This window comes from Oncorhynchus gorbuscha, linkage group LG25 (genome assembly GCF_021184085.1).
Source record: "Oncorhynchus gorbuscha isolate QuinsamMale2020 ecotype Even-year linkage group LG25, OgorEven_v1.0, whole genome shotgun sequence".
NCBI lineage: Eukaryota > Metazoa > Chordata > Actinopteri > Salmoniformes > Salmonidae > Oncorhynchus > Oncorhynchus gorbuscha.
In genome coordinates, this window is record NC_060197.1 from 26,403,894 (window position 1) to 26,418,242 (window position 14,349).

Genomic DNA, 14,349 nt, shown 5'->3' on the forward strand with positions numbered 1-14,349 from the left:
TGGCCTTGAAATAGAAGCAGTTTTTCAGTCTCTCGGTCCCTGCTTTGATGCACCTGTACTGACCTCGCCTTCTGGATGATAGCCGGATGAACAGGCAGTGGATTGGGTGGTTGTTGTCCTTGATGATCTTTATGGCCTTCCTGTGACATCGGGTGGTGTAGGTGTCCTGGAGGGCAGGTAGTTTGCCCCCGGTGATGCGCTGTGCAGACCTCACTACCCTCTGGAGAGCCTTACGGTTGTGGGCGGAGCAGTTGCCGTACCAGGCAGTGATACAGCCCGACAGGATGCTCTCTATTGTGCATATGTAAAAGTTTGTGAGTGCTTTTGGTGACAAGACAAATTTCTTCAGCCTCCTAAGGTTGAAGACACGCTGCTGCGCCTTCTTCACGACGCTGACTGTGTGGGTGGAACAATTCAATTTGTCCGTGATGTGTACGCCGAGGAACTTAAAACTTAATACCCTCTCCACTACTGTTCCGTCGATGTGGATACGGGGGTGCTCCCTCTGCTGTTTCCTGAAGTCCACAATCATCTCCTTTGTTTTGTTGACATTAAGTGTGAGGTTATTTTCCTGACACCACACTCCAGGGCTCTCACCTCCTCCCTGTAGTCCGTCTCGTCGTTGTTGGTAATCAAGCCTACCACTGTAGTGTCATCCGCAAACTTGATGATTGAGTTGGAGGCGTGCATGGCCACGCAGTCGTGGGTGAACAGGGAGTACAGGAGAGGGCTCAGAATGCACCCTTGTGGGGCCCCAGTGTTGAGGATCAGCGGGGTGGAGATGTTGTTACCAACCCTCACCACCTGGGGACAGCCCGTCAGGAAGTCCAGTACCCAGTTGTACAGGGTGGGGTCGAGACCCAGGGTCTGGGGTCATAAGAAAATTGGAGTGGGTCTAGGGTGTCAGGTAGGGTGGAGGTGATATGGTCCTTGACTAGTTTCTCAAAGCACTTCATGATGACGGAAGTGAGTGCTACGGGGCGGTAGTGGTTTAGCTCAGTTACCTTAGCTTTCTTGGGAACAGGGACAATGGTGGCCCTCTTGAAGCATGTGGGAACAACAGACTGGGATAAGTATTGATTGAATATTTCCGTAAACACACCAGCCAGCTGGTCTGTGCATGCTCTGAGGATGCGGCTGGGGATGCCATCTGGGCCTGCAGCCTTACGAGGGTTAACACGCTTAAATGTTTTACTCACGTCGGCTGCAGTGAAGGAGAGTCCGCAGGTTTTGGTAGCGGGCCGTGTCAGTGGCACTGTATTGTCCTCAAAGCGGGAAAAAAAGTTATTTAGTCTGTCTGGGAGCAAGACATCCTGGTCCACGACGGGGCTGGTTTTCTTTTTGTACTCCGTGATTGACTGTAGACCCTGCCACATACCTCTTGTGTCTGAGCCGTTGAATTGCAACTCTACTTTGTCTCTATACTGACGCTTAGCTTGTTTGAATGCCTTGCGGAGGGAATAGCTACACTGTTTGTATTCGTTCATGTTTCCTGTCACCTTGCCCTGGTTAAAAGCAGTGGTTCGCGCTTTCAGTTTCACGAGAATGCTGCCATCAATCCACGGTTTCTGGTTTGGGAATGTTTTAATCATTGCTATGGGTACGACATCATCAATGCACTTTCTAATGAACTCGCTCACTGAATCAGCGTATTCATAAATGTTGTTGTTTGACGCAATGCGGAATATATCCCAATCCATGTGATCGAAGCAGTCTTGAAGCGTGGAATCAGATTGGTCGGACCAGCGTTGAACAGACCTGAGCATGGGAGTTTCTTGTTTTAGTTTCTGTTTGTAGGCTGGAAGCAACAAAATGGAGTCTGGTCATTTTTTCATTTTTGGGGCCTTGTATGCGTCGCGGAAGTTAGAATAGCAATGATCCAGGGTTTTACCAGCCCTGGTAGCACAATCGATATGCTGATACAGTTTAGGGAGTCTTGTTTTCAGAATAGCCCAGCTACAATGAATGCAACTATGGTTTCTAGTTTGCATAGAGTCAAATAAAGTTAGTTCAGGGCCATCGATGTTTCTGCTTGGGGGGAATACATACGGCTGTGATTATAATTGAAGATAATTCCCTTGGTAGATAATGGGGTCGACATTTGATTGTGAGGAATTCTAAGTCAGGTGAACATAAGGACTTGAGTTCCTCTATGTTGTTATGATCACACCACGTCTCGTTAATCATAAGGCACGCCCCCCCGCCCCTCTTCTTACCAGAAAGATGGTTGTTTCTGTCGGCGCGATGCGTGAAGAAACCAGCTGGCTGCACCGAATCCGTTAGTGTCTCTCTCGAGTGAGCCATGTTCCCATGAAGCAAAGAACGTTACAGTCTCTGATGTCTCTCTGGAATGCTACCCGTACTCGGATTTCATCAACCTTATTGTCAAGAGATGGACATTGGCGAGTAGTATGCTAGGGAGTGGCGCGCGATGTGCCTGTTTCCGGAGCCTGACCAGAAGACCGCTTCTTTTGCCTCTTTTACGACGTCGTTGTTTGGGTCGTCGGCTGTGATACAATCCATTGTCCTGGGTGGAAGGCATTACACAGGATTCCCTTCGGGAAAATCATATTCCAGGTCGTCATGATGGTGAGTTGACTTTGCTCTTATATTCAGTAGTTCCTCCCGACTGTATGTAATGAAACATAAGATTACCTGGGGTATCAATCTAAAAAAACTAAATACTGCATAGTTTCCTAGGAACGCGAAGCGAGGCGGCCATCTCTGTCGGCGCCGGTCAGTGGAAGTCCTCATGCTCAGAGATGTCGTGACATTTCAGAATCTCCTAATTGTAACTAGACCTTCAAAGAAAGGCATAAGGCCTTATGATATTCTGTAGATATGAGAAATAATAAAGGGAGAAGATTACAATAGTGAAAAAGAAAGCAAATAGTGTAGTTTGTGATGAAATTAAACAGTAACATCTAGGCCTATCTACAGAATATACACTTGTAAGATGGGGAGGGTTCCATATCTATGGAAGGCCCAGCTTATGACCACATCCTGTTCAGCTCACAGTACTTCCTGGTAGGGAGAAGGGGGGCCTTCTGGGCGTCCAAATGTGAACTTGTCATACAGAGTCTACAGCTACATGTGACAGATAATCTAGAATAAACTGTTTCAGCATCAAGAAAGGTAGTGACTATTATCAAAGTAGACTTCATAGTCTTCCATTCAATCACATACATTTTACCATTATGACCATTTATATCTTACCTTGTTCTATCTTGGGATAACCAGATCATTGACAGTTTCATAGATGGATACTGGGTTTAGATGACTGTTTGATCTTGTCTGGAATCAAAATACAGCCCATTACAATACAGTACATACAGCTTTAACACATTCAGATACATAATAAGGCAATGTATACTTACATCTCTAATTATTGTGTTGTCCATAACATCAGCATATATTGTGTAGTCAATTAGATCTTCTGTGTTTTATAAGAACAAAATATCAACCAATCAGAAACATTTATACGGGGTATCAACAAACATACCCAGGAATTAATTAGGGGGTTTTCTCATTTCTAGCAAATCCCCCCCAAAATCATAGCAGCTGAAGAATACTTCTAGAAACAACAGAAATGTCACCTTAAGTATAGTTGAGGCCCCTAAGCTGTACATACCTGTGTTACTTTGGCCCCTGCAGTAGCACACTGCCACAGCTACAGTGAGGATCAGCACCACAGCGCCTCCCACTGATATTCCGATGTAGATGGTTTACCACACCAGTCCTGTCACATATTGTACAACACACACGATTAGACTATACAATATGATAAATACTGATTGGCTCTATATCATGTACAGTACATCCAATGTAATCACATTGTGTTCAATATTATCGGATAAGCACACTGAAAAGTGTATAGAAGGGATTATTATGATATCTAGGAACCTGGGGTGGATGTGTCATTACTACACTTTTCCATCTCAAAGGCAGTTTTCCAACTGACTAGGTTGGAGGCGTTGCACTTTGCACTGATGTTTCTCTCTGCTGGTGAGAGAGAGAAGTGAATCTGCTGGCCATCCCCGTAGATCTCATTGTTTCTCTCCCAGGTGTAGGTAAGGTTGGGGTAGCAGGACACGTTGCACACCAGCCGTACCATACAGGAGCAGTTGGCCAATAGCTTCATGTCTGTCTGGATAGCCACCGTAGTTATAGGCTCTGGCCAACCAGGAGAGAGATAGAGACTCGTAATGAGTCTTCTAAATGAACCCTATCATAGCCATACCACCAGGAGATAGACGACTTGAAAATGGGATGGATATTTAACAACGCTTGGTGAGTAAGGTCAGTATAAAACCACAAAATCTGTGTTATAGTTTAAAGATCGTCAGCCATGTTTATGGATATAAATAAGAATTATATCAAAATAGGATAAAAAAAGGGTGATAACAGCCTACCGTGGACCTTCAGAGTGATGGTCTTACTGTAAGTAGAAAATCCCCTGAGTCTTGCAGTGTCAGTTCTCTGAATGTTAAACTGTAGTTTTTGGTGTTCATCTTTAGTCTCCCCACAAACTGGGATCCAGGTGAATATACAACTTCTGTGTTGAATTCTGCAATATCCTTTCTCATATGCTTCCACATCAAGGATTTGAAATGTCCCGTCTCTAAGCCTGCCAGCAGCTCCACGAAGTCCCCCACTCTCTTGTTGATGATCAGAGGAGCACGTACATCTGAAACACACAAATACATACATTTACATTTACATACGTTATAAAGGTGATTTTTGTTATTTTTCTGACATCAGTCAATGGTTGCACACTATATTACAATGATCTTATGACTGTATAATTATTCATGTAAGTACGATGTAGCATGTGATGTAATTACTCATTGTTACACTGCAATACTTGTTACAGTGTGACTGTAATACTACCATACAATAATACACTACAATGCAAAGTCCTACATAATCAATAATAGATTAATAGATTATAATGGATTGGATTTATATACAGCGCATTTCCAGGTTTCATTTATGCTGTATGTGGAACTTTGTATATTTTCACTTTATGTATCTGTGTGTGTGTGTGTCCTTTTTAACTTCATTAAAGTCCACCCCTCCCCCACATTCAGTAGAACAGGATGAGATGACAGGAAAAGAGAAGTGGGGGTGGATCTGATAACCCCTCCTCAGCTCACAAGTACAAATACCAATGTGTTTCATGTGTAATTATTCACCAGAAATGCATCATATACTGCATGAGCAACGTTATAATTACATATCAGTCTGAAGTAAAGAATTATAAACCCTTACACGAAGAATCCTGTCTTTAATTAAGAAAAAAACACAGTTACAGTTCATTTAAGAATTTAAGACATAACTGCAGTTATCCCAGTCGGATAATGTATCATATTATTTAATAGAAACAATAATTTGATACAGTCCCATATCCCCTTAAATGTAGTGAATGACAGCCATTAGGCACAGGGTTACAAGATCTGTTGCGTTCTAGAAGCACTACAACAGCTGCTGACCCAACCACACAATCAGCACTCATTCAAAACTGCAGAAAACACACATTATGATATGTTCCTGAATAAAGGTATTATGTAGGTGTTATCAAACAGTAATAAATCAATTGTTTTGAGTTATGTAAGTCGCTCTGGATAAGAGCGTCTGCTAAATGACTTAAATGTAAATGTAAAATGTTATCCAACCAATCACTGATGATTAGGCATGCTTACAGGCAACACATACAATGTAAAAACCAACAAGGAAGTTAGAGAAAGCTGACGGTTTTCCTTATCATGCAAGCAGGCTCATGCAATAGATCATGTTTGGGGATGATTCTACCCTCTTGGTTTCACATTAGAATAAGGAGACCGTTGAAAAGACCCTAAACAGCCAATTGACTAAAGTCAGAAAGTGGTTATCTGTAAGGGTTTTCCTGTGGTGAAGGAGAAGCGGACCAAAATGCAGTGTGGTGGTTATTCATGTTCTTTAATAAAGGAACTAGACATGAAATAACTAACAAAACAAGAAATGTGCGAAAACCTAAACAGTCCTATCTGGTGCAAACACAGAGACAGGAACACCCACAAACACACAGTGAAACCCAGGCTACCTAAGTATGATTCTCAATCAGAGACAACTAATGACACCTGCCTCTGATTGAGAACCATACTGGGCCGAAACATAGAAATACCCAAAACCTAGAAAAACAAACATAGACTGCCCACCCAACTCACACCCTGACCATAATAAATAAATACAAAACAAAGGAAATAAAGGTCAGAACGTGACATTATCCATTTAGGCAAGACAGAATGTATCCTGTTTGGTTCCAAACACAAAGTGAACAACTCTTCCAACTTCTTGGTCAAGTTTAATAGTGTAGCGGTGAAGGAAAAATGCTCTGTTACATTCATTGGGATGTGAACTGGACCAACACATAACACACGGACTTGTGGCTCTGAAGGCCATTGGGAATGTTCACTCCAGGACAAAGATCCTGGCAAGAGGACCCTGGCAACATCTCTGATACAGTGCCACTATGACTATGCTTGTATCTCATGGTTCAGTGACATAACAACAAACTTCCAACGGCCCAAAACAAACTAAAGTGCCAGTTTCCAGACGATTTGGTGGTGGTGTAGGTTAAACTGTTGATGGTTTTTAAAGTGATACATGACCTTTCCCCAGTTATCTGTCTGTGTTATGCAGGTGAATGAGGACCCAAAAGCGACTTAACGAAAACAGAGTCTTTATTCCAGTCTTAGACAAAAACGATAATCCTGGATATTATCTAGGTGAAAGCAAAAACAGGAAAACTGAAATCCACTCGTCAGTAGAGAGGAATGACTGGAGACACGACCACAGACTGTAGGTCGCTTCGGGAAGGCACCGGCCGTAGCTGACATTGACACCTGCTCACACGCAGCATCTGAAGAAGGTAAAACACGACAGGGCAGAACAAGGACACAAAACAGCGAACATCATACAAGGATCCGACAAGGACAGAAGCGGAAAACAGAGGGAGAAATAGGGACTCTAATCAGAGGGCAAAATAGGGGACAGGTGTGAAAAGAGTAAATGAGGTAGTTAGGAGAATGAGGAACAGCTGGGAGCAGGAACGGAACGATAGAGAGAGAGAGCGAGAGAGGGAGAGAGGGAGGGGGAGAGAGAGGGATAGAAAGAGGGAAAGAACCTAATAAGACCAGCAGAGGGAAACGAATAGAAGGGAAGCACAGAGACAAGACATGATAATCAATGACAAAACATGACAGTCTGGTTATTTTAATTTCATTAGAGACTCTCATAGCCATCACACCAGAGCCAGTGTTGCCAATATGAGACCGCTGCTCTATAGGAGCATGGCTGGAAAAAGCTATTTCCTGTTAGGGATGATGCAAATTTTCGCAGCTTTCCGCAGCTTTTTGTTAAAAATCGCGCAACATTTCAAAGTCCTGCTACTCATGCCAGGAATATAGTATATGCATCTGATAAGTATGTGTGTATAGAAAACACTCAGAAGTCTCTAAAACTGGTTAAATCGTGTCTGTGGCTATAACAGAACGTGTTTAGGAGTAAAAATCCCAGGGAAAACTGTTCACCAAAAACACAAAACAAATATTAATCCGCCAGTCAATGTATTGTCTAAGGCGATAGAAAATAGATGAGGTTCCGTTTACAATGCCTACAGCTTCCACACGATGTCGCCAGTACTGGCATTTCATGGCTGGTTTATCCTTGGTGGGATGACGTATAGGCACTTCCTGTCTTGGGGTGCACCGGAGGAAGTTATGAAAGTGAAAAAATGGACAATGATTTCAAGACTTGCTGCTATCGAATACAGATCGCCCCGTGATCAATTTGATTGATTATTAACGTGTATTAATACCTAAAGTTGGTTTATAAAAGTAGTTTGAAGTGATTTGTAAAAGTTTATAGGCAAGTTTTTTAATTTTAAAAAGTGACGTTGCGTCTTGTAAAGGTGAATTTTCCTGGATCAGACCGGCCTTGTCATGCAGGTGAAAGAGGACCCAAAAGCGACTTAACAGAAACAGAGTTTATTTAAGTCCAAAACGGAATAACAGAAATCCTCTAGACTTGTAGAGGGGAAACAACTGGAGAAGCGGCCACAGACTGCAGGTCGCTTCGGGTAGGCGCAGGCCGTAGTCGACAGAGACACCTGCTCACACGCAGCATCTGATGAAGGCAAAAAAACACGACAGGACAGGGCGATACACAATCACAGCAAAAACACGACAGGACAGGGCGAAACGCAATCACAGCATGGTGAATACAATACAAGGAACCGACGGGACAGGAACGGAACACAAAGGAATAAATAGGGACTCTAATCAGGGGAAAGGATCGGGAACAGGTGTGGGAAGACTAAATGATGATTAGGGGAATAGGAACAGCTGGGAGCAGGAACGGAACGATAGAGAGAAGAGAGAGCGAGAGAGTGAGAGAGGGAGGGGGAGAGAGAGGGCTAGAAGGAGGGAAAGAACCAAATAAGACCAGCAGAGGGAAACGAATAGCATGGGAAGCACAGGGACAAGACAAGATAATAAATGACAAACATGACAGTACCCCCACTCACCGAGCGCCTCCTGGCGCTCTCGAGGAGGAACACTGGCGGCAACGGAGGAAATCATAGATCAAACGGTCCAGCACGTCCCGAGAAAGAACCCAACTCCTCTCCTCAGGACCGTAACGAAAAACGATAAAAAGGGAAACTAGGGTACTACTCTAAAAAAAAAAAATGAGAACTAGGGACAGACTGAGACACAGCAAGGGCAGGGACAAGAACAGGAGAGATGCGATGGCAGGGAACAGACTGAGACCCAGCAAGACCAGGAGCAGAAGCAGAAAAAAATTACCAGACTTCTTCTGCGCGCAGTCTGAACACGCAGCCACGAAACGGCGCGTGTCACGCTCCTGAGTCGGCCACCAAAAGCGCTGGCGAATAGACGCAAGAGTGCCTCGAACACCGGGATGACCAGCTAACTTGGCAGAGTGAGCCCACTGAAGAACAGCCAGACGAGTGGAAACAGGAACGAAAAGGAGGTTACTAGGACAAGCGCGCGGCGACGCAGTGTGCGTGAGTGCTTGCTTAACCTGTCTTTCAATTCCCCAGACTGTCAACCCGACAACACGCCCATAAGGAAGAATCCCCTCGAGATCAGTAGAAGCCACAGAAGAACTAAACAGACGGGATAAGGCATCAGGCTTGGTGTTCTTGCTACCCGGACGGTAAGAAATCACAAACTCGAAACGAGCGAAAAACAACGCCCAACGAGCTTGACGGGCATTAAGTCGTTTGGCAGAACGGATGTACTCAAGGTTCTTATGGTCTGTCCAAACGACAAAAGGAACGGTCGCCCCCTCCAACCACTGTCGCCATTCGCCTAGGGCTAAGCGGATGGCGAGCAGTTCACGGTTACCCACATCATAGTTGCGCTCAGATGGCGACAGGCGATGAGAAAAATAAGCGCAAGGATGAACCTTATCGTCAGACTGGAAGCGCTGGGATAGAATGGCTCCCACGCCTACCTCTGAAGCGTCAACCTCGACAATAAATTGTCTAGTGACGTCAGGAGTAACGAGGATAGGAGCGGACGTAAAACGTTCTTTTAGAAGATCAAAAGCTCCCTGGGCGGAACCGGACCACTTAAAACACATCTTGACAGAAGTAAGAGCTGTGAGAGGGGCAGCAACTTGACCGAAATTACGAATGAAACGCCGATAGAAATTAGCGAAACCTAAAAAGCGCTGCAACTCGACACGTGACCTTGGAACGGGCCAATCACTGACAGCTTGGACCTTAGCGGAATCCATCTGAATGCCTTCAGCGGAAATAACGGAACCGAGAAAAGTAACGGAGGAGACATGAAAAGAGCACTTCTCAGCCTTTACGTAGAGACAATTCTCTAAAAGGCGCTGTAGAACACGTCGAACGTGCTGAACATGAATCTCGAGTGACGGAGAAAAAATCAGGATATCGTCAAGATAGACAAAAACAAAAATGTTCAGCATGTCTCTCAGAACATCATTAACTAATGCCTGAAAAACAGCTGGCGCATTGGCGAGACCGAACGGCAGAACCCGGTACTCAAAATGCCCTAACGGAGTGTTAAACGCCGTTTTCCACTCGTCCCCCTCTCTGATGCGCACGAGATGGTAAGCGTTACGAAGGTCCAACTTAGTAAAGCACCTGGCTCCCTGCAGAATCTCGAAGGCTGATGACATAAGGGGAAGCGGATAACGATTCTTAACCGTTATGTCATTCAGCCCTCGATAATCCACGCAGGGGCGCAGAGTACCGTCCTTCTTCTTAACAAAAAGAACCCCGCCCCGGCCGGAGAAGAAGAAGGCACTATGGTACCGGCGTCAAGAGACACAGACAAATAATCCTCGAGAGCCTTACGTTCGGGAGCCGACAGAGAGTATAGTCTACCTCGAGGAGGCGTGGTCCCTGGAAGGAGATCAATACTACAATCATACGACCGGTGAGGAGGAAGGGAGTTGGCTCGGGACCGACTGAAGACCGTGCGCAGATCATGATATTCCTCCGGCACTCCTGTCAAATCGCCAGGTTCCTCCTGAGAAGTAGGGAGAGAAGAAACGGGAGGGATGGCAGACATTAAACACTTCACATGACAAGAAACGTTCCAGGATAGGATAGAATTACTAGACCAATTAATAGAAGGATTATGACATACTAGCCAGGGATGACCCAAAACAACAGGTGTAAACGGTGAACGGAAAATCAAAAAGAAATAGTCTCACTGTGGTTACCAGATACTGTGAGAGTTAAAGGTAGTGTCTCAAATTTGATACTGGGAAGATGACTACCATCTAAGGCAAACATGGGCGTAGGCTTGTCTAACGGTCTGAAAGGAATGTTATGTTTCCGAACCCATGCTTCGTCCATGAAACAACCCTCAGCCCCAGAGTCAATCAAGGCACTGCATGTAGCACCCGAACCGGTCCAGCGTAGATGGACCGACATAGTAGTACAAGATCTAGATGAAGAGGACTGAGTAGTAGCGCTCACCAGTAGCCCTCCGCTTACTGATGGGCTCTGGCCTCTTACTGGACATGAATTAACAAAATGTCCAGCAACTCCGCAATAGAGGCACAGGCGGTTGGTGATCCTCCGTTCCCTCTCCTTATTCGAGATGCGAATCCCTCCCAGCTGCATGGGCTCAGTCTCAAAGCCAGAGGAGGGAGATGGTTGCGATGCGGAGCAGGGAAACACCGTTGATGCGAGCTCTCTTCCACGAGCCCGGTGACGAAGATCTACCCGTCGTTCTATGCGGATGGCGAGAGCAATCAAAGAGTCCACATCTGAAGGAACCTCCCGGGAGAGAATCTCATCCTTAACCACTGCGTGGAGTCCCTCCAGAAAACGAGCGAGCAGCGCCGGCTCGTTCCACTCACTAGAGGCAGCAAGAGTGCGAAACTCAATGGAATAATCCGTTATGGACCGTTCACCTTGGCATAAGGAAGCCAGGGCCCTAGAAGCCTCCCCACCAAAAACTGAACGGTCAAAAACCCGAATCATCTCCTCTTTAAAGTTCTGGAATTTGTTAGAGCAATCAGCCCTTGCCTCCCAGATAGCTGTGCCCCACTCTCGAGCCCGGCCAGTAAGGAGTGAAATGACGTAAGCAACCCGAGCTCTCTCTCTAGAGTATGTGTTGGGTTGGAGAGAGAACACAATCTCACACTGCGTGAGAAAGGAGCGGCACTCAGTGGGCTGCCCGGAGTAGCAAGGTGGGTTATTAACCCTAGGTTCTGGAGGCTCGGCAGGCCAGGAAGTAACAGGTGGCACGAGACGTAGACTCTGGAACTGTCCAGAGAGGTCGGAAACCTGAGCGGCCAGGTTCTCCACGGCATGGCGAGCAGCGGACAATTCCTGCTCGTGTCTGCCGAGCATGGCTCCTTGGATCTCGACGGCAGTGTAACGAGCGTCTGAAGTCGCTGGGTCCATTCCTTGGTCGGTTCCTTCTGTCATGCAGGTGAAAGAGGACCCAAAAGCGACTTAACAGAAACAGAGTTTATTTAAGTCCAAAACGGAATAACAGAAATCCTCTAGACTTGTAGAGGGAAACAACTGGAGAAGCGGCCACAGACTGCAGGTCGCTTCGGGTAGGCGCAGGCCGTAGTCGACAGAGACACCTGCTCACACGCAGCATCTGATGAAGGCAAAAAAACACGACAGGACAGGGCGATACACAATCACAGCAAAAACACGACAGGACAGGGCGAAACGCAATCACAGCATGGTGAATACAATACAAGGAACCGACGGGACAGGAACGGAACACAAAGGAATAAATAGGGACTCTAATCAGGGGAAAGGATCGGGAACAGGTGTGGGAAGACTAAATGATGATTAGGGGAATAGGAACAGCTGGGAGCAGGAACGGAACGATAGAGAGAAGAGAGAGCGAGAGAGTGAGAGAGGGAGGGGGAGAGAGAGGGCTAGAAGGAGGGAAAGAACCAAATAAGACCAGCAGAGGGAAACGAATAGCATGGGAAGCACAGGGACAAGACAAGATAATAAATGACAAACATGACAGGCCTTCATAAAATGACATTTTGGGTATACAATGACGGATTTAATCGGGAAAAAGACCCAATTGTAATGTTTATGGGACATATAGGAGTGCCAACAAAGAAGCTCATCAAAGGTAATGAATGTTTTGTATTTTATTTCTGCGTTTTGTGTAGCGCCGGCTACCGCAAAATCTTTTGTTTAGGTCTCGTTCAGGTATTTCGGGGGGTGCATGCTATCAGATAATAGCTTCTCATGCTTTCGCCGAAAAGCATTTTACAAATCTGACATGTTGGCTAGATTCACAACGAGTGTAGCTTTAATTGAGTATCTTGCGTGTGTGTTTTAATGAAAGTTTGAGTTTTATCGAGTACTATAGGTGGCGCTCTGAAATTTCCGTAACAGGTTGGTGCAGAGGAATGGAATGGTGTACCAAACCATATACAATCTATCAATACACTAGGGGGTTTTAAGATAAACCTTAAGATAGGGTTTATGTGCAAAATGCTTTAAAACTGTGCAAGTATAATTGTTTCAATGAACGGTACTTGGTAATCTATTTTATTCCTTTTACGGGTTCCTCTCTAATGATGAGATGTATTTTGTTTTCATGTTATCTTGTGTTTACTGTATTTTTGTTTTATTCTATTTTCAAGAGGACCACAATGGGGATACGTTTTTAAACGTGTTTGTGTCATCCTCGTTGATGGTTCTACTGAGTTTAAAATGTTCAAATAAATAAAAACAGTGACAGAACTTACCATTACATTTACATTTAAGTCATTTAGCAGACGCTCTTATCCAGAGCGACTTACAAATTGGACCATAATGGAGGTTAGAGAGTAGGACGAGTAGAATTCCCTGTTTGGAGAAGCAGGAGAAGGGACCACCAGACATCTCTTTAAGGCTTTGGCTTTTTCCTCTGGCTGTATGTCCTTGTCTTTCACTGTCACTGATATAGCTAGCGGTTGACTAACCAAAACACAGAGAATAAAGAGCAGAAACTTCCTTTTGATGAGGCCTGCTGTTCTATGAAATAATTCCTTTATCTTAACTGAAAAGAGGTCACATTCTACCCCTTCACTCAGCTTCACATTCTACCCTTTCACTCAGCTTCAGAGGCGTGGGGTCTGTTACAGTGTTGATCAGTCTGATGGTGGTGGTTTTGGAGCATGTGTTTCCTAGCTGCTGCTGGTTGTGTGGTTAATGGTCATGGTGTTTCACAGATACCGGTAGCTTTGTTACTTTATGAGCAGACCACTCAATGTTGCAGAGAAAGAGAAAGGAGGGAGATAGAGGACTCTGGGGAAGAGAGAGAGTGAGATAGAGAGCGAGACAAAGAAAGAGAAGACAGACAGAGAGAGAGGGGGGAGAGCAAAAATGTCAAAACACTGTCTCTGCAGTTTCATCCAGGCTTCATATGCCTGCAGAAGTGTTTGCTTGACTTCTTCTACATGCTCATAGGTCAGGGTGACTGAGGGACATGAAACACCTGTCAACTTTTTCGGAAGGTAGTAGGTCCCATGTTACTGATACGTTTGTACGTTTCATATAGCATCTTGTCGTGATGCCACTTCTAGTGACAATGACCTGGCTGCTGGCTGTCTGTCTCACCACATAGACATTAACACATAGACACAGAAACCCTCTAACTGGAACAGTGACCTTCCAGACCATGCAGGGACACTGGAAATAGCAGTCAGTGTCATACACCACTAATGTCATTAATCGTCATGATCTGTCTGTAGGATGAGGAGGCAATATGGGAGAACAGGTTGCCATTCATACGTGGTTACTAGATTCTCAGAACTCCAGCAGAGTAT

General features: G+C 45.1%; 1 pseudogene; it reads right to left on the bottom strand.

Annotated features, from left to right (window-relative positions):
• Positions 1–2,385: 2,385 nt before the first annotated feature.
• Positions 2,386–13,423, bottom strand: LOC124013835 (annotated as a pseudogene).
• Positions 13,424–14,349: the final 926 nt, after the last annotated feature.